Consider the following 19,565-nt stretch of genomic DNA (forward strand, 5'->3'; position numbering starts at 1 on the left):
GGCACTAATTATTGGGCTTTCTGGCTACTGAATGATGGCCACTTAAGTTGACATGAACTCTGGAACAAAATATTTCCAGCAAGCAGAGATATACAGCTTGCTGAACACCCCATGAACATATTCTCCCCTAATGCGTCTTTTGTTCATGAACAATGAGCACTTTGTAACCACAAGTGACTGATCTCTGCTACAATTGTAACCTGGTACAAAGTATCAAAGAATGAATGTTCACATTGACAGGACAATGGAAACATCTTTCACTAGTGTTGTGTAACATTATATTACCAGGATTGAAAGAGTTGTTCATACTAATGTTACAAGGAAAGCAAACTAGGAATTTGTTAGATTTCTATTATCAGTGCATAGAAATTCATGAAGTTTAACTTTAACACAAAATTAGCCAGGGAACTTTGAATAATAACTTGAAATAGATGATTAGCTAAGGGGATACAACCTTTAATAGCCAAAATAAATTACTATAATTATTTTATTACCTATGCTAACTGATTTCATTGTTTTATTGAAATAACAGCTCCCAAAATGTTGCTTCAAAGAATCCTAGCTGCAGGTTTCTGTGTACTCTCATGGCAATCAAAAACAATAAAAAATAGCTGTCATTAATAACTATGCTACAGCAACTTGAAAATGCATTCCACCTTTGCCTGAACATCTGGACTTGAATATGAAGTTGTCTACATACTAAGGGGGTTTAGTGGAATTAAAATAAATCTGTAAAACTCTTATTAAAATAAACATGAATATTTATTGGGAGCAATGGAATGTTTTAAATAGGTTTTTAATAAACAATTGTGTTGTTAGCTGAGAAGTTTTACTAGCATTATAATTTGACCTTAAGACACATATTTAAAAAGTACCTATGTCAGAGCTCTCAATTCATGTCTTCTGTATATAATTTGGTTGACGTCTTCAGTTAAATTCCATTGGCTTTTATAATGATTTCCATAAAAACTTGTTAAACCTATGTAGAATCTTCTGTTACTTTTTATATCTGATTTGTGTTGGGTTTTGGGTTTAGTTCCAGTACATGGTTCGCTGTTTTACACTAATTATTTAATCTGAATCAGTTACCTAACCCTGGCTGTTGTACAATTCACTGAAACACACTACCCATGTATCTGTGGCAATCTCACTTCTTCTTCAGAAGCTCAAGTCAAACCCCCTGCTAAAAGCAGGACCAATGCCAACCAAACCATCCCAGCCAGGGCTTTGTTGGACTTAAAAACTTGTAGGGATTGATATTCCAACCCACCCCTTTCCCCAAGAAACCCATTCCAGTACTTCACCACCCTCCTAGTGAAATAGTTTTTCCTAATATCCAATCTAGGCCTCCCCCACTGCAACTTGAGACCTTTGCTCCTTGTTCTGTCATCTGTTACCACTGAGAACAGCCTCTTTTCATCCTCTTTGGAACTTCCATACAGGTGGTTCAGGGCTGCTATCAAATCCCACTGCACTCTTCTCTTCTGTAAACTAAATAAGCCTAAATCCCTCAGCCTTGACTCATAAATCTTGTGCTCCAACTCCCTAAAGATTTTTGTTGCCCTCCCCGGGACTTTTTCCAATGCGTTAACATCCTTTTTGTAATGGGGAAGGGGGGGAGCCCAGAATTAGATGTGGACTCACCAGTGCCGAATAAAGGGGAATGATTACTCCCTTAGGTATGTCTACACTACCCCACTAGTTCGAACTAGCGGGGTAATGTATGCATACCGCACTTGCAAATGAAGCCCAGGATTTGAATTTCCCGGGCTTCATTAGCATAAGCGGGGAGCCGCCATTTTTAAATCCCCGCTGCTTCGAACCCCGTGCAGCACGGCTACACGGGGCTCGAACTAGGTAGTTCGGACTAGGGTGCCTATTCCGAACTACCGGTACACCTCGTTTCATGAGGAGTAACGGTAGTTCGGATTAGGAACCTAGTCCGAACTACCTAGTTCGAGCCCCGTGTAGCCGCGCTGCACGGGGTTCGAAGCAGCAGGGATTTAAAAATAGCGGCTCCCCGCTTATGCTAATGAAGCCCGGGAAATTCAAATCCCGGGCTTCATTAACAAGTGCGGTATGCATACATTACCCTCCTAGTTCGAACTAGGAGGGTAGTGTAGACATACCCTCCAATCTGTTGAGGTCTAATGCTCCTACTATTGTACCCAATATGCCATTAGCCTTCTTGGCTACAAGGGCACATTGTTGACTCATATCCAGCTTCTCATCCACTATAATCCCCAGGTCCTTTTCTGCAAAACTGCTACTTAGCCAGTCAGTCCCCAATCTGTAGCAGTGCTTGGGATTCTTGCATCCCAAGTGCAGGGCTCTGCACTAGTCCTTGTTGAACCTCATCAAATTTCTCTTGGCCCAATCCTCCAATCTGTCAGGATCACTCTGGACCCTATTCCTTTCTTCCAGCAGAGCTCTCCCCCTAGCTTAGTGTCATCTATGATTTTGCTGAGGGTGAAAACCATCCCTGATCCAGGTCATTAATAAAGATATTGAACAAAACCAGCCCCAGGATCAACCTTTGGGCCACTCCGTTTGATACCAACTGTTAACCAGACATCAAGACGTTGACTGCTACCCACTGGGCCTGATAATCTAGGCAGCTGAAAATCCACCTTCAAGTCCCTTTATCCAATCCATACTTTGTTAACTTGCTGACAAGTATACTGTAGGAGACGGTATCAAAAGCTTTGCTAAAGTCAAGGTGTATCACATCCAATGCTTTCCCCAAGTTCACATTGAACTCATTGAAGGCAATCAGTGTGGTCAGACATGACATGCCCTTGGTGAATCCATGTTGACTCTTCCTGATCACTCTCCTCTCTTCTAAGTGCTTCAGAATGTTACTTGCTCCCTCTTGGCCTGATCCAAATCCCACTGAAGTTAAGGGAATTACTCATTATCTGCCAAGGACTTTGGATCAGATCCAGTTTAATTCCCGTTCTATGTTTCCTTCTGCCCCCAACCCTCACTTTTCAAATACCAGGAGGAAGTGGGTGTGCTTAGTGGCTCTATTTGCAGCTAAAGTTTTTCTTTTGTATGAACATTAACAAACTACCAATGAAATGCTGTATGACTGCACTACATGAGGAATAGAAGAACAGAAGTCCACTGTATCATCCGAGACACAGCCAGATAAGTCATTAGAGACATTCCAACCAAAATCTGAAGGACACTGATCAGCAAGATATTTTGATTCTCTCTTGTATGATGCCTTTCTGCTTTCTTATGCTTTATCAAATAACATTGCCTATTGCCACTAAATCACCCTTCACAGCTGGTGAAATGGATTATAATTATAATTAAGATTTTTTGTTATTTTGTATCTCATGGAAACAAAGCATTTAGTGACATACCCATAAACGGACATCTAAGATTTTCCCATTCATTACTTCTATGGTGTCAGCAAAATTTGGAGTCAAACAGATGTCACCCTAAGCAAAACAAGTGAACACTGATGGCATTTTTCCTTATTATTCCTTCTGTTCCAAGGAACTGCACCTTTAAATCAAAACTCAGAAATGAAATACCACAGCCTCCCACTGTGGAAATGAAAAATACAGAGAGACATATTGGATCCAAAACCTTCTACTCATGAATGAAAGTGGCCAGCCCTATTCTGTTATGCTTGAATCATTTGATCATTCTGATATGAAGCCATTTTGAGACCAGACAATTGCATAATATGTAACATGTTGCATAGAACTGCTGATGAGGATCTAGACATCATAATATAACACAACACAATCACTGTAAAGTACAATCTTCAGTTCCCTTATTGTTATGGGACCAAAAGTAAACAGAAACCAACAGTAACATTTAGAAGACTCTTAAAATCTCTGCAAATCATTGTCAGTAACATTGCTGATCCTAAAAATTGGATTTGACTAATATTTGGTCATATATATTTATTTTCTTAGCCAAGGAAAACAATTTATTTGGAAGGAAAATCAATATTGCAAATATAAGATAACTCCTAGATCCCAAAGAACACAGTCATTTGCCAGCAGTTAAGGAAAAAATGGTGCAATTCCAAATTCCACTAGCACACTATTAAACTGCAATTTTGCACACTCAAAGGTCAGAGAGAAAAAGTTAATGATTCTGTGAGAACCACAAACCATATACCTATGATGCGATAGTTTCATAACAGCCTATAGGAGTTACACACCTAGCTATTATTAAAATGAATGGATATGAATGGCCCCCAATTGATTTTTCTATCGATCAGCAGCCCTAGACCCAAAAAAGATTCCCCATCCTTTGAGAATGCTGTGTAATGACAGTGTGTGTGATGTGTGTGAAACAAGAGTGATATAACTAATAATTTTTGCATTTCCTGACTTTGGAATATTTAAAGTTGTAACCTCAATATTACACTAATTCGATATAAGGTATTTAATTTCTAACCAGACCTAACCAGATCAGTCATACCATCACTGGTTCATTCACCTGCACATCTACCAATGTAATATACGCCATCATGTGCCAGCAATGCCTCTCTGCTACATACATCAGCCAAATTGGACAATCCCTACATAAAAGAATAAATGGACACAAATCAGATATTAGGAATGGCAAAATACAAAAACCTGTAGGGGAACACTTCAATCTTCCTGGACACACAGTAGCAGATTTAAAGGCAGCCATCCATCCTACAGCAAAAAACCTTGAAGTTAAAATCGCTTAATTTGACTTTAGCTGCTGTCTACACTGCAGGAAGTCGAAGGAAGAACACTCTTCCTTTGATTTGCCTTACCGCTCATGGAATGAGGGTTACAAGAGTCGGAGTAAGAAGTCCTCCATTTTGACATTATTTCGAAATAACTCTGCTATGACATAGCCTATGTGAACAGTAATATATTTCATTTACAAACATAGCAAGGTCATTTGATGCTATTACTTGTTAGTAAGAGAAGAAGCCATTGGAGTATAGAAAATGTGTTATCTATTGGAGAATTAATTATCAGGCAAAGCTCAGAAAATTAATTTAATACAAGGACAAGTTTTAACTCTATCTTTAAAGATGTTTTGAGCATTTTTTCCACAAAAGACTAAAGCCATAAACTATAAAATTGCAGAGTTCATATTTATGTGCTAAAGATATCAGCAGTATAATGCCATGAAATGATGAACCAATAAAAATTGTCAGTACTGATATCTGAAACTAGTCATGCTCCTCAAAGAAGTATGCCTTCCAACTTCAGTGAGACTATGCAAACCGAAGAGTATATATCTCTGTGAACTAAGTGCACTTTTATGCTTATGTACTCTCTTATTTTTTATGCATTCTTATTGATGCTTATTCTCTTACCCTCTCAGTGCTCCTCTTAGCCTGTTCATCTTATCTAGACAAGCAAGAAACAGCTGCAACAAGAAAGTGAAGAAGAAAGAAACCTCTGCAGAGCATAAAGAAAAAGTAACCTTCTAGTCCCATGCTGTTTCTATGACATGATGACATTATAGAGAGTGGTGAGATGGAATTTGCAAAAACTCTACAAGTTATTAGATTACATGTTTCTTAAAATGTTTAATGAAATATTGAGATGCTATTGGAATTTAAGGTACTAACAGCTTCTCCCACTAATCACCAGATTGTTTATACTATGTACTTCTATAAAGTAGACAGAAGCTAAGCTTGGTAAACAGAAAGAAATATTGAGATTTAATTTTAGTTCAACATTTTTAATATTAATTATTTGTCTGTTCCAAGACTGCTCCTTGCTTGAATGGCTTCCTTTAAATGTGTGAGTTAAAAATGTAGTTTCATATGATTTAGTTAAGATTATATACCTCTGCCCCCTTATCAGCTGTTTATTTTACCAGTGATAAACCAAACAGAATTTATCAACTGTTTTACTCATCCATGATACCTTAAGAACTGGTCTACATTTACAAATTAGTTAGCTATGGTGCTCAAAGTACTGAAAAATCCTCACCCCGAATGCTGTTGTACCCCTCCTGAACTAATGCTAGACACAGCAAGATTGATGATAGAATGCTTTGTTAAGCCTTGCTTAGAAGGCATGTGATCCTGTAGAAATAGGAAAATTCCTTCTCTTTCTATAGGGTGCATCTATGCTATTGGTTATGTGTAGCATGAACATGGCCTATAACAGGGCTAACTAGTGATTTTGAGACTAACATAGTTTGATTTTAATTTGCTTAGTGAAGGACATCACTATTTGAGTAGAACCACTTTTAATCTCTGTGTTTGAAGTTACTAAGGGACTGTAAGTGAGAAAAAAAATGGCCAAAACTTTGTTTTCTACCAAAGATGTGGATTTGGACTGACCAACACATTTGTATTTTACATTGGTCTCAATGTCAGCAAATTTCTTTAATTGAAAAGGGAAAAAAATCCTTTGGCAATGTAAAATGGATGTACACTGGCATTTGGAAAGCTAAATATTTGGATTTGGGGCTAGACCCATAAAGGCACTTAAGCACAAAATCAAAGAAGAGCTGATAATCATAGGGGCAGTGATGCCCTCCTCATACCCCAGGGACTAGTGGTGAAGGCATTCACCGGAGAGGGTGTTAAAGTGTCTGCTCTTGTAGACTAGTGGAGATAGGTGACTACCACTTCCTGTTGTTTCTCCACAGACCACAGTTTGGGAACCACTGTTCTAGTTTGTGCATTTCTAGTAATTCTTTGGGATAAAATTACTTGCAAATCATTAATTTATAACATCTCTTTCTAACCTACCTCTTTGTCTTCAGACACTTACTGTGCTAATTTATCATTCTGGTCTTTGGAATGGTCTTCCCTTCGTATTGGAATTCAATATATTTGAAGGTATATTATACAATCAGTTCAAAATATTATGTAGACAAGTCTCCAATCAATAACTGACCATGCTAACATTAAATATACAGAATCCTAATTTTGCTTCACCTCTTTGAGATAGTTATTCTAATATTAATACATAAAGTACCTAAAAATCTTGTACACCATAGTCTGTTCTCAAATCAGCATTCTTAAACCATATTTCATTACTGACTCACTTTAACTGTTATGTATTTTTCCAAGTTCCCTTCCCTGTCAGTGCTGATTACCAAGCATGCATGTGTGTAACAGAAGCTTTTTCCTTCCTAATCAGTCAATTCCTCTTGTCAGCTACATTCACAATGAAGTAAACAATCAAATGTTCTGTGACATCAAACTCACTTCCATAGTAATCAATTGTGATGCTGAAAACAGAGGCATCACTGAATGAGTCACAGCAAAGGAGGGTGTTCATTAGAATGGTGAGCTTCTCCTTGTACTCATAGCCTGGTTATCAGCTGTGATGGGTAGGGTAATGAAAGAAAAACACATGACCCCTGCGTTAACCATATTTATTTAAAAATACTGTTATGGGTTGAATCCTGCATGACTTAAGCCATGTCTACACTATGAGATAAGGCCGATTCTATTATGGTCGATGTCTGGTCACCCAGTTTTGCAAAGTCAAAGGTCTGAGTCCTCACTGTGGGGAAGAATTCAATGTACACCAAAGTAGTGCATCCCCATTGGGAAGCCTGCTGTTGACTGCGAGCGTGATGCACTGAGGGTAGCTATCCTACAGTGCCTGTGCTGCTTTGCATTCTGGGTTATGCTCCTGGTGCACACTGAGACTGAAACTGTGCAGTGGGTGGTTATGGGTTCATGTTGTCAGCATCCCATAATGCATTCATCTAGTCCCTCCCCCTTACTAAAGATCAATGGGAAACCGTCTTTTCATGCTCTTTCTGGCCCCAGTTGTCCATGCAAATGGCATAGCAGCATGAGCATGGATCCCATTTTGCATGAAACCATTGTGATGTTGATGTCTGCCTTGGTGCACCTAATGGCACAGTATTTTGAGAGAGTACATGTCACTCTGCCAGGAAGAGGATGAGGATGAATCTCAGGATCCCATGGACTTCCTGTTCATGGAAGCCCTTGTTCTGATGCAAATGTAGCTGCCAGTCAGTCCTGTGGAAACAGTGGGAACACCAGTTCTGGTGCCATGAGACACAGACTTGTGGTGCTGCATTTTGATGCAGAGATAGGATGATCAGTAGTGACAGCAAAACTTTGGAATGAGCAAGGCCACTTTCTTGGAACTTTGGAAATGGCTGTCCCCTGCCCTTACTTGCAAGAATACCAGAATGAGACCCGCTCTCACCCTGGAGAAGAGAGTGGCAATAGCCCTGTGGAAGCTTGCAATTCCAGACATCTACCAGTCAGTTGGGAATCAGATTGGAGTGGGGAAATCTACACAAGGGCTGTCTTTATATAAGTAGCCAAGGCAATCAATACCACGGGGTTGTGACTTTGGGAAGCATGAATACCATAGTGGATGGCTTTGCTGCGATTGGGTTCTCTAATTGCAATGGGGACCCATCTTGGCCCTCAACCACCTTGCTAAGGAGTATATAAACCACAAGGAGTACTTCTCTACAGGGCTGTAGGTATGATCACAAGGGCCATTTCACTGACCAGTATGGGATGGTCGGGAAAGGTGCATGATGTGCACATCTTTAGGAACTCCTCCCTCTTCAGAAAGATACACACTTGAACTTTTTCTCAGACTGGAAAATCAGTATCAGTGAGGTGGAAATGCCAACAGTGACCCTGAATAGCATAGCCTAGCCTACCCCTTGCTCCTGAGGCTCATTAAGCCATGCATGGGCAGTCTGGGTCCCAGTAAGGAGCAGCTCAACTAAAGGCTGAGCAAGTACAGAATAGTGGTTGAATGGCTTTAGGGAGTTTAAGGGAAGGTTTAGGAGTCTCCCGACTAGACTGGATCTCAGTGAATGCAACAATCCTTTTTGGTGTCCGCCTGTTGTGTGCTCCATAATCTTTGTGAGAGCAAGGGAGAGTATTATCTGGTAGGGTGTGGGGCTGAGGCAGAGTGCCTAGCCAGAGACTTTGAGCAGCCAGACATCAGGACAATAAGAAGAGCACAGTGTGTGGCAGCACAAATCAGAGAGGATCTGAAAGAAAGTTTTATGAATGGCCAGGTTTGCGACTCATGCACATTACTCTGAACAAAGTGCCATTGTGTTTGCCTGTAATCCTTCACTGCACCCCCACAGTACAAGCAGTAAAGAGACTGTTGTTCAGAGACTGTGCATTTATATTTAGGGAAGACAGAGGGGAAATAAAAGTTCATGGTGGGAACCAAAAAGGTGCAGAGGTGGGGGCTCAGAAATGTGAGAAAGACAGTCTTTTGCCTCCCAAAGTCCTGGAGATTAAGGCTGACCTTGATTCCCCACCAACACCCATTTGCTGCAGCCTGTGCGGCTTCTGGGAGTGGAGACTATGGAACTGGGAGAAGAGGGAAAGTTATTTGGTGGAGGGTAGGGGGGAGGATTCTTCTACAGACATGCAGTCAGGCAGTCCACTACTTGTCATCAGGGAAGCAAAGATACTGTCCTGTTGCCTCACCTGCAACTCCCTGCACACTCTCCTCTCCTGCCATTCTGTGACCCTGTCTTGGAACTTGCTCTGTATCTCCTGCAGGAGCGTATTCATCCAGTCCATTTGCTCGTTGACCATATCTTCCATTGTTCCTTTGTCCTACTGATGTGTACCAGGCAGACACCTGGTGGAACTGGGGGAGCACACAGTAAGCTAGCTGTTGTTCCCGCTGTAACAAAAAGTTACAAGGGCACACATTACAAGAGATGCATTGTGTTAAGACTAACCTACTCTTGTAACATACAGTGAAGGTCTCTGTAAAAACAATGGAGATGTGTTTTGTGCAAGGCCAAAGTTTACTTTAAAGCAGCCTCTGTACTGCAGGTACACAGCAGAGTTCTCAAGGGAACCTCTGGACTCACATGGAGGCAGGCATGGTAAGGGTCCTGCCAATGCATGATCCTGCAGCTAGGAGGGGGTTCTTGGTCTTGACAGCGAGGCAAGGCAGTGTCCAGCACATATGGCTTCCTGGGGAGAATGCTACTTTCCCTGTTTGCAGGAGCCTGCAGGCGCAAGGTATGTGTGTGTGTGTGGTGGGGGGGAAACAGGACTGGGTACGGTCATGGGGAGAGTGCTACTTTGCCAAAGGCTGAAGCCCTAAGGCAGCAGCTAATGGCATCCCCTCCTTCACCTAGGTTTCCAGGTGAAATATCAGTCTTCTCCAAATCACACAGTGTGTTAAGGAGTGGGTGCTGACTGAATGTGTCCATAAACCTTACACTGCAATGCTTTGTGGGTTGGCCTGGGAAGTTGTCCTACTGTGGATGATGAGTTAAAGTTGATCTCCCCAGAAACCTTGTGAGAAGGATCAAATAGTTCCTATCTGAGAACTTTATGGAGATGTGCAGGGAGGATTCCTGCTCCATATCCAGACACATTAACAAGCTGTTCCGGCCCTCCTGTGCTGTGTAGGTACAGAGCATATCACACATCGCATCCAATTGCCTTAATCCATTTCTAATAAGAAAAAGAATGTGAACTAACCCAAAGTGCCCTCCTCGGGATGGCTGCTTGGATGGGAAAGGTCCTGGGAGGAGGGAACTGGCTCCAACATGATAAAAAGTTCTTGGCTCTCACTGATGGCTGGCTGACCACTCTCCTCCTCCTTCTCCCCCTCTGCCACTATGCTATCCTCCACACTGATGCCAGGAGTATCTTTCCCGGACTCTATGGTCAGGCTTGGGAAGCTTGATGAGTCCCGCCTAAAATGGCATGCAGCTGATTGTAGAATTGACATGTTTGTGGTGATGCACCAGACCATCCATTCACCTCCTTTGTCTTGTGGTATGACTGCCTCAGCTCCTATATTTTAACTCTGCATGCTGGGAGTTCCTGGGGCATCCTTTGGCCCCAGGCAATCTTCAGGAAAATGTCCACATTTCTTTTGCTACTTTGGAGCTTGGAGGGAATGGATTCCTCTCCCCACACCTTGATGAAGTATAAGATCTTCAGGATACTCTATGCTGGTGCTCTTCTGCGTCCTGGGGTACTGGAACTCATGGGACTTGAAATGTTGGAAGTCATCAAAGTATTGGAAGTCATGACCACATGTGCTGCTCTGGTGTGCTATCCATTCTGAGGTGTGTTTGAAATGCTGGCCACATGGGAAATGAAATTCAAACTTTCCCGGGGATTTTCCTATTCACGTGGAGAGCAGTAGAGGCACAAATTCTGACCAGAGTGGTCAGAGTGGTGCACTGTAGGATGACTGCCAGAGGCCAATAATCTCAACTTTCACCAATGCTGCATCTACAATAAATTTGACCAGGCAAGAGCAGGAATTGTGTTAATCCTCTTGAAATCAGAAGTAACTGATACTGACTTCAGCTCTTGAGGTTGACAAAACAGGCTTGGTAGTGTGGACACATCAGTTAGAAAATTGACCTTATGTGGCTAAATTTGGTGTAAACTCATAGTGTAGACCAGGCCATGGTGATAAACAATACACCACTCCCTTAGCTGAGAATATTTATGAAATCTTTCCAACACACTAAGGTGAAAGAAGGCAGTGTATTCCAGAAGATGCTTCACTTAAAAACTGCACAATTTATAATATTAATAATTTGATTTTTAAACTTACTGTAGAATCAAACAAATCCTTGGCCAGACCCTCCTGTGCTGTAATCAGTGCAGTTCCTTGGATTTCAAAGGCACTATGCTGATTTACACTGTCTGAGGACATAGCCCCATGTGTCTAAGTCTGTACTAGCAATCCCACATCAGACACAGGTAACATTACACAAGATAATAGAGCATAGAGCAAAGTAAAAACAAAAGTTCACGTGCATTTAAAGAACATCTTCAAGCTGTCACAAGAAAAGAGGCATGCTTACTCCCATTTGTTTGGCAGCAATTAAAATTGAATTGGTATAAGGTTTATCACAGACATTTACTTCTTTCATATGTTAGGCTATGTCTACAGTACAGCTTATGACAACGTAACTTAAGTTGCTCAGGGGTGTAAAACCCGCCCCCAGCAGAGCAGCATACGTTACATCAACTTAAGCACGGGTATAGACAGCACTAAGCTGGCAAGAGAGCTTCTGCAATAGACATAGCTCGTGCTGCTCATAGACACTGGAGAAGACAAGCCAATGGGAGAGCTTTTTCCCATTGGCTTTGACAGGCTGCAGTAAAAGGCTTACAGCAGCTCTCTCGGGTAGCCATAGCCTCAATAATGATAATGTTTCCAGTCTCTGACTGTCTCTTGTTGTTGGGACTTCAGCTCTGGGCCTGCCCTTTTACTCAGATCATTCAGCTTCTAGATCAGTTACAGAACGGTCATATCAAAAATTTCTAAAGTACTGGGCGGGCATGTCTACACTAGGAAGTTATTTCAAAATAACTAAATTTTAAATAACTCCCACATAACAAAATTGAAATAGAGTGCCTCCACTATGGGGGAGCCTTGAAATTAATCCAAGGCAGGCTCTGTTATTGTGGACATGCTACCTCGACTTAGAGCCTCAGGAAATACTGGGGAGCAATTATTTCAAATAGCTCTGGGGGAATAGTTATTTCGAAGCAGCGGCGAAATATATAGCAGCAGCAGAGCGTCCAGGCTACAGCTATTTTGAAATAACCGTTATTCTCCGAGGAAAGTGGAAGTGCAGATTTTGAAATAACCAGCCCATTATTTCAAAATAACAGGCTTGGTAGTGTGGACATTCCTTTTATTATTTCAAAATAAGGGGGGGGGGGGGTCAAAATAATTCCGTTGTGCAGACCAGGGTGGAGGGATCCTTCTCTGGCAGGGAGTTTGTTTGGGTAGTAGGCAAAGACACTACCTTTTTCATAGGCCACAGAGAGACTCTCCGATTCTTGCTTTTTGGGTAGTAATAGGCAAACTGCAGAAAGAACACAGGTCTGCTTTGTATGAACTCCTTCCAAATTAGCTGGGATTTCCCACACTATTCTACATGTTCTTTTTATTGTCTGATCAGTTTACCCTGATGTGTGAATTTATATAGTCATATATATATATATCACCTCTCAATTTTGCTCTTAGCCTTGTAAAGGCTTTACAAGTGCTATAGTACTTAGTCCAAACTATGTTTCAAAAAATGTATTTAAATGTGTAATGTGGCAAATGGCCAACGCCGCTATGGTGGATCCCATGCTTTTCCTTGGTGTGAGGGGTTAGGGTGCTGCCCTTACTCCTATTTCTGGGTGTTATGGACTCTGTTATTGCCATGGTGAGGGACAGAGGAGAGCAAGGAAGGGACCTGTGTCCACACTGGACTCCGGGCTGTTTACCCTTTTCTCTTTGGGTAGGATTTCCCTCTGTCCCGGGGAATTCCTCTGCCCTACTTTGGGCAGAGTTTTCCTTCCCTTGGTACTCTGGTTAACAGCAGTATTCCTGCAAACTCTAGCAAGCTGTCCTTCCTCCCTCAGGCTGTGTCTACGTTGGTGCGATCAAGCTTTTGTGCCAAAACTTGCTGCCTGTCTACACTGGCAGCAAGTTCTTGTGCAAAACACTGATGTTCTAATGTATGAAGTCAGTGCTCCTTGTGCAAGAACTATGATGCTCCCGCTCAGGAATAAGCCCTCTTGTGCAACTGTTCTTATGTAAGAGGCCAGTGTAGACAGGCAACATGAATTTCTTGCGCAAGAAAGCCCTATGGTTAAAATGGCCATCAGAGTTTTCTTGCGCAAGAGAGTGTCTACACTGGCAAGGATGCTCTTGCGCAAAAGCACATCTCTTGCGCAAAGGCACATGCCAGTGTAGACGCTCTCTTCTGGAAGAGTTTTTGCACAAGAACTCTTCCACAAAAGAATTCTTGCGCAAAATCATGCCAGTGTAGACGTAGCCCTGTCTAATGGAAGAAAAGGATTTTTGTTAGGTGTCTAGCAGAGCCTTAACTGGCTCCAGATGCTTCAATTAATTGTAGTAACCTTTCCCCAATCCACAAGAAATGTGGCCCAGATCATCCTGGGGCTTATATATCTCCCAGTTTCCATTCTTCTGCTGCTGCATCACAGTACATAGCAAGGGATACTGCTACAGAGAGCATCTCTGCTTCTGGTTCCACCTCTAAATAACCAAATAGCCTCAATTTTTCAAAGAACTCATGGAAGACTATCTAAAGCTATGGATGGTGTAGCACCATCATTCTCCCTTTGTATGCAGACAGAAGGAAATGCATGTGTGCAGGGCCCTTTTCATGCATAAATCTACAGCAGGTGATCCAACTAGAAAAACAGGAAAATCATATCAGAAAAGAAAGGACGTCTAGGCAGACCTGTTTCTAAGCAAAATGTTTTCCAAAATGTTTCAAAAAGGCAGATGCTGCTCTTTAACTGATTTTAAATTCACCCCCAGGAGTCTGTCTTCTACATATTATTATCAAAGATATGTTCTTATCCCATTTCAAATTGTATAGATCAGTAAAGGCTTTAGATACAGTATGTGTTCATGGGAATTACGTTAACAATATTGCATTACTTAAAAATTCAAGTCATACCAATGTGACTAAATTTGTCTTTAAAAGACAACATTTTCAGATACAATCACAAGGAACAAACAAAACCTAAAAATGCCAATGTTTGTCAACATAGTATTTAAGATTCCTTGGATTCCCCATGATTTTTAAAAAAATATTTACACGCATTTATTGAGAATTTTAATCCAAAAGCAGGAGGAAAACATCCCATCTATCATTTTAAACAAAGTGTATAGTATAATAGATGGGACTTTTCAATACTTTATCCAGTTTTAAAGAGAATGTATATATAAAAGTAAACACCTTTATATATGTGTGTACTCATGTAATAAGTTTTTCTGGACCCTGCACACAACTTGCCACTTTCACTAATTGTTCCATTTTATAAGCTGTATTCATAGTAGTTGTAGTTGTATCAGCTTCAGGATATTGGGGAGAAAGTGTATGAGGTAATAGAGAGAAAAGCATTTTAAAACACCTAGAGCTCTTCTTCGGGTCTGGGAAAGGTAACCCCAGTGTCACAACTCAGTGCAAGATGGAACAGATTCTTTACATTCAAGGTAGAGTGGCTGGTTAACAGCTACAAAGTCACAGGACAAAAAGTGGGTGTTATTGGGTTAGAGATAGTTGTAATAAGCCATGAATCCATTCTCAGTTCAGTCCATGATTTTTGGTGTCTAACAAAAGAGCACTGTGTGGCTCAAAAGCTTGTTTTTCTCACCAACAGAAGCTGGTCCTAAAGAAAAATTACTTCACTCAGGTTATGTCTACACTACAAAGTTAATTCGAACTAACAGACGTTAGTTCGAATTAACTTTAATAGGCGCTACACAGGCAAACCGCTAGTTCGAACTTAATTCGAACTAGCGGAGCGCTTAATTCAAACTAGGTAAACCTCATTCTACGAGGACTAACGCCTAGTTCGAATTAAGTAGTTCGAATTAAGGGCTGTGTAGCCACTTAATTCGAACTAGTGGGAGGCTAGCCCTTTCCAGCTTTCCCTGGTGGCCACTCTGGGCACCACCAGGGAAACTCTTCTGCCCCCCTCCCGGCCCCGGATCCCTTAAAGGGGCAAGGGCTGGCTACAGTGCCCGTGCCAGGTGCAAGCCTGCCAGCACCCAGCCAGCAGGCCCTGAACGTGGCACGGCACAAGCCAGCCACCTGCTGCCACCCAGCCCTCCGCCTCTTCCCGGGACCAGGCTGGCGGCTCCCAGGAGTCTGCCCGGGGCTGCAAGAGGTGGGCGCCCGCCTGGTCTAGTGCACAGATCGTGGACCTCATCCATGACCTCTGCACTAGGCAGAGGAAAGTGGCCGTCTAGGACAGGATAGCTGCCAGCCTGGCCACCCAGGATCAGGTTTGCATGAAAATAAAGGTGGTCCAGTGAGACCCCCGAACCTGAGCTTAGAACATAAGAACATAAGAATGGCCGTACTGGGTCAGACCAAAAGTCCATCTAGCCCAGTAGCCTGTCTGTCAACAGCGGCCAACACTAGGGACCCTGGAGGGGATGGACCGAAGACAATGACCAAGCCATTTGTCTCATGCCATCCATCTCCAGCCTTCCACAAACAGAGGCCAGGGACACCATTTCTACCCCCTGGCTAATAGCACTCCATGGTCCCAACCTCTATGAATGTATCTAACTTCTCTTTAAACTCTGTTATAGTTCTAGCCTTCACAGCCTCCTGAAGCAAGGAGTTCCATAGGTTGACTATTTGCTTTGTGAAGAAGAACTTTCTGTTATTAGTTTGAAGCCTGCTACCCATTCATTTCATTTGGTGTCCTCTAGTCCTTCTATTATGGGAACTAATGAAGAACTTTTCTTTATGCATCCTCTCCACACCACTCATGCTTTTAGAGACCTCTATCATATCCCCCCTCAGTCTCCTCTTTTCTAAGCTGAAAAGTCCCAGTCTCTTTAGCCTCTCTTCTTATGGGACCTGTTCCAAACCCCTGATCATTTTAGTTGCCCTCCCCTCTCCCACCCTCTCTCTTCCCCTCTCCCACCTCCTTTTCCCAATCTCCCCGAGTTTTGTTAAATAGAGTTTCTATTTTTGAACACACATGTCCTTTATTTTGTACATGAGGAAGGGGGGCTAGGGAGGGGTAAGTGGAAGGAGGTGAGGGAGGAATGGGGTACGAGCCCCTGATGGGGAGGACTGGGGTGGCTCTGCGGGCTCCTCAGGGTGGAAGCTCTCCTGCAGCCCCCTGATTGACTCTCCCTCTGGATGGCAGCCTGCAGCAAGTGCAGCCTGGCTGATGGCCAAGTACTGTGATGTGCCGAGTGTGGGCACCCAGGTCACTCCAAGCCAGGACTGCTTTGCAAGTGGGGAACCCCTGAGAACTGTCTGTTCGGGGTGGGGGTTGGGGCCCTTTAAGCACAGCCCTCGGCTAGCCTGAGACAGCAGCTCCACGCTCTAAGTCCTAATCTGATGCCCTGCCGGCACTGCTTCCGGCCATCCTTAACCTCAGTTCAGGGTCCACTCAGTGTGGACATGCTAGTTCGAATTAGCAAAATGCTAATTCGAACTAGTTTTTAGGTCTAGATGCACTAGTTTGAATTAGCTTAGTTCGAATTAACTAATTCGAATTAAGTTAGTTCGAATTAGTGCTATACTGTAGACGTACCCTGACTGAGTCCCCATTGTCATAAGAGAAGCTAGGGCACAAGATTTTCATTGGCAGATATTTATTTCCTAGATAATGCCAGAGAAATGTTCAAATGATTGAATGTTTGGGCTCAATAGGGGGATACAGCGACACCGTGCTGCAGTAGGAACTCCAAAGAAAGTCCTGTGAACAACCCAAACAATTTCTTCAGGGCTTCTCCATATCCTACTTTGCCTTCCAAACCTTGAAACCTTCCTCTGGATTACCCTTAACCAGTGGACCCTCACAGAAATTACCAGGTAAGCTGTCTTCCAAGTAACTGTACTCACCCCAGCTTGTTTCGTTCAGCTGAGGATCAGCTCCAGTATAACAACACAACACTGATATACATATAGTGAAAAAATCACAAATTTGTCTAAGGTTAATATTTAAGGGTACGTCTAGACTACAGGTTTTTGTCGACAGAGGCTTTGTCGACAGATACTGTCAACAAAGCTTCTGTCAACAAAGAGCGTCTAGACTACATCCATTTCTGTCAACAAAGTGACATGAGCGTGTAGATGCAAAGGACAGTGTAGATGCAATAATGCCTTCTGTTGACAGAACTCTGTTAACAAAAGATGTTATTCCTTGTAGAATGAGGTTTACCACTGTTGACAAAACTGCTGAGTTCTGTCGATGTTATGTCAACAGAACTCGGTGGTAGTGTAGACTCAGGTTTAGTTTTGTTGACAAAAGTCTACTTTTGTCAACAAAACCCTGTAGTCTAGACACACCCTAAGAGATAGTGAATAAGGCTAATGATGTAAACAAAAAGAATTGCATGTAAAACAAGAAGTATAACACATTGCTGAAATCTAAACTTAACAAGCTAAAACCATTGTCTAAAGTAGTTTATCTTGCTTAAAGCATTGCCAACCAACATAGCTGGAATCCCTCTATCAAGAATATAAAACATGGTCCTTTTTTTCCCTTCTCAGGCTATGTCAATACTACAGGGATCTATTGGAAAAAGGTACACAAATCGCACTCCGCAATTTGCATACCTTTTTACAATAGTTTTTTTACACTGGGCCAAATTTTGGAAAAGCCTCTTTCTGAAGAGCCCTTCTTCCTCGTGGGAGGAGGAAGGAGGAATTCCGAAAGAGCATGTCTGCTCTTCCGCAAAAAAAAAGGGGAAGAGCAGACACGTTCCTTGGATGCGGCAAAGTTTTTCCAGGATACCTCGAGTATCACGGAAAAGCCCCATAGTGTAGACATAACCTCAGTAAAGAATAAAAGAGTATCTTTTTGCCTCCTCCAGGGTATGTATAGACAGCGATGCTATGTGAGGATATGTCTGGTATCCTGAAATAGCATTTTCTGCATCTTAACATCACTCCCATTATTTCAAAATGCAATCGACATCCTATATCTCATTAAACCTTGTTCCATGAGGATTACGGGACTTGTTGGAATAGCAGTGTATTTCAAAATTTGACACTGAGTAGACAGCTCCAAACTATTAAATAAACTATCTCGAAATAAGCTCAAAATAAGTTACACAATTTGCATAGCTCAAACTGTATAGCATATTTCAAACTAGCACTGCTATGTAGACTCACCTCTAGAGACAGGAGAATGACCCATGGTTCACTCTCAAGTCACTTGCTACTCTGTTGACTTACCAGCCCCATTGGCTTTGTATGTAAATGGCACTTCCATTGTGTTGTCTTATAATGCTTTATCTTCATGGCCAATAAAAAGACGGGTGCCTGAACTGTGGCCCTACCACCCCATGCCCACCCCCCTTGAGGCCCTAATCCCAAAGCACCCCTCACCTACTAGGCCTCCCTCCACCTTTCTCCCGCAAGATGCTGCCCCCTAGCTCACTTCTCTACATTCCCTACCCTCCATCACCTGCCCTCATTGCCTGTAACTAGTGAGAGGGCCATATTCTGGCACCCTTGAATACTATGAATGCAGTGTGCTAGGTTTAGTCAGTTGGTGAGGCCTCTTAGAAGTTGGTGTACACAACAGCAAGCCCTTTTCCAGTTGGCATCGATGGGTCTGGGTGTCCTACATGTACAGAAAATGCTTACAAAAAAGCAATATCAATGTTTATTTTTAGGATAAGATTCTTTTTAAATGTGGCCTGCTGTAATTTGAATGTGGACCAAACTGCTCTTTGTCAAACACTGACTGGATCACGAATCCCTCACTTGACTGCAAAGACCTTAGCATTAGCACCACTCCTCAAATTCTTGCTTCAGATAACAGCACAGCTTATGTGAAGAGCCTGTTCTCCTAAGGCACAGTGCTGCAACCTCTCGACACACACAACTTTGGCTGATGCCAAATTGAGTGCTGGGTGAAGAGCAACTGTACAAAGTGGACTCTGAAATTATTAAAGGTAAAGAACTGACAAAAGACACCAGGTCCCACTTTATTAGATTAGAATCCTCTGATTGCAGCACTGAGTTGTTATTACACTTGACCTAATATGACAGTTGTTTGTTTTAGGTGAGAAAATGCCTGGAAAGCAGAGAGAGAAAATAAATTTTAC

At 42.3% G+C, this 19,565-nt stretch overlaps 2 long non-coding RNA genes across 2 annotated transcripts in view; both read right to left on the reverse strand.

The window, feature by feature from the left end:
* The window catches only part of LOC142818658 (uncharacterized), a 45,547-nt gene extending 38,443 nt beyond the window's left edge, over positions 1 to 7,104 (reverse strand). Inside the window, exons 1-2 of the long non-coding RNA XR_012896237.1 lie at positions 7,024 to 7,104; positions 4,468 to 4,549 (exon numbers count right to left, since the gene is read on the reverse strand). This is a non-coding gene — a long non-coding RNA (uncharacterized LOC142818658). The remainder of the gene's footprint in view (positions 1 to 4,467; positions 4,550 to 7,023) is intronic.
* LOC142818685 (uncharacterized) overlaps positions 1 to 19,565 on the reverse strand; it is a 291,806-nt gene that overhangs the window by 81,162 nt on the left and 191,079 nt on the right. The gene's annotated exons all lie outside the window — the stretch shown is intronic.

The sequence above is a fragment of the Pelodiscus sinensis genome, chromosome 17, assembly GCF_049634645.1.
Source record: "Pelodiscus sinensis isolate JC-2024 chromosome 17, ASM4963464v1, whole genome shotgun sequence".
NCBI lineage: Eukaryota > Metazoa > Chordata > Testudines > Trionychidae > Pelodiscus > Pelodiscus sinensis.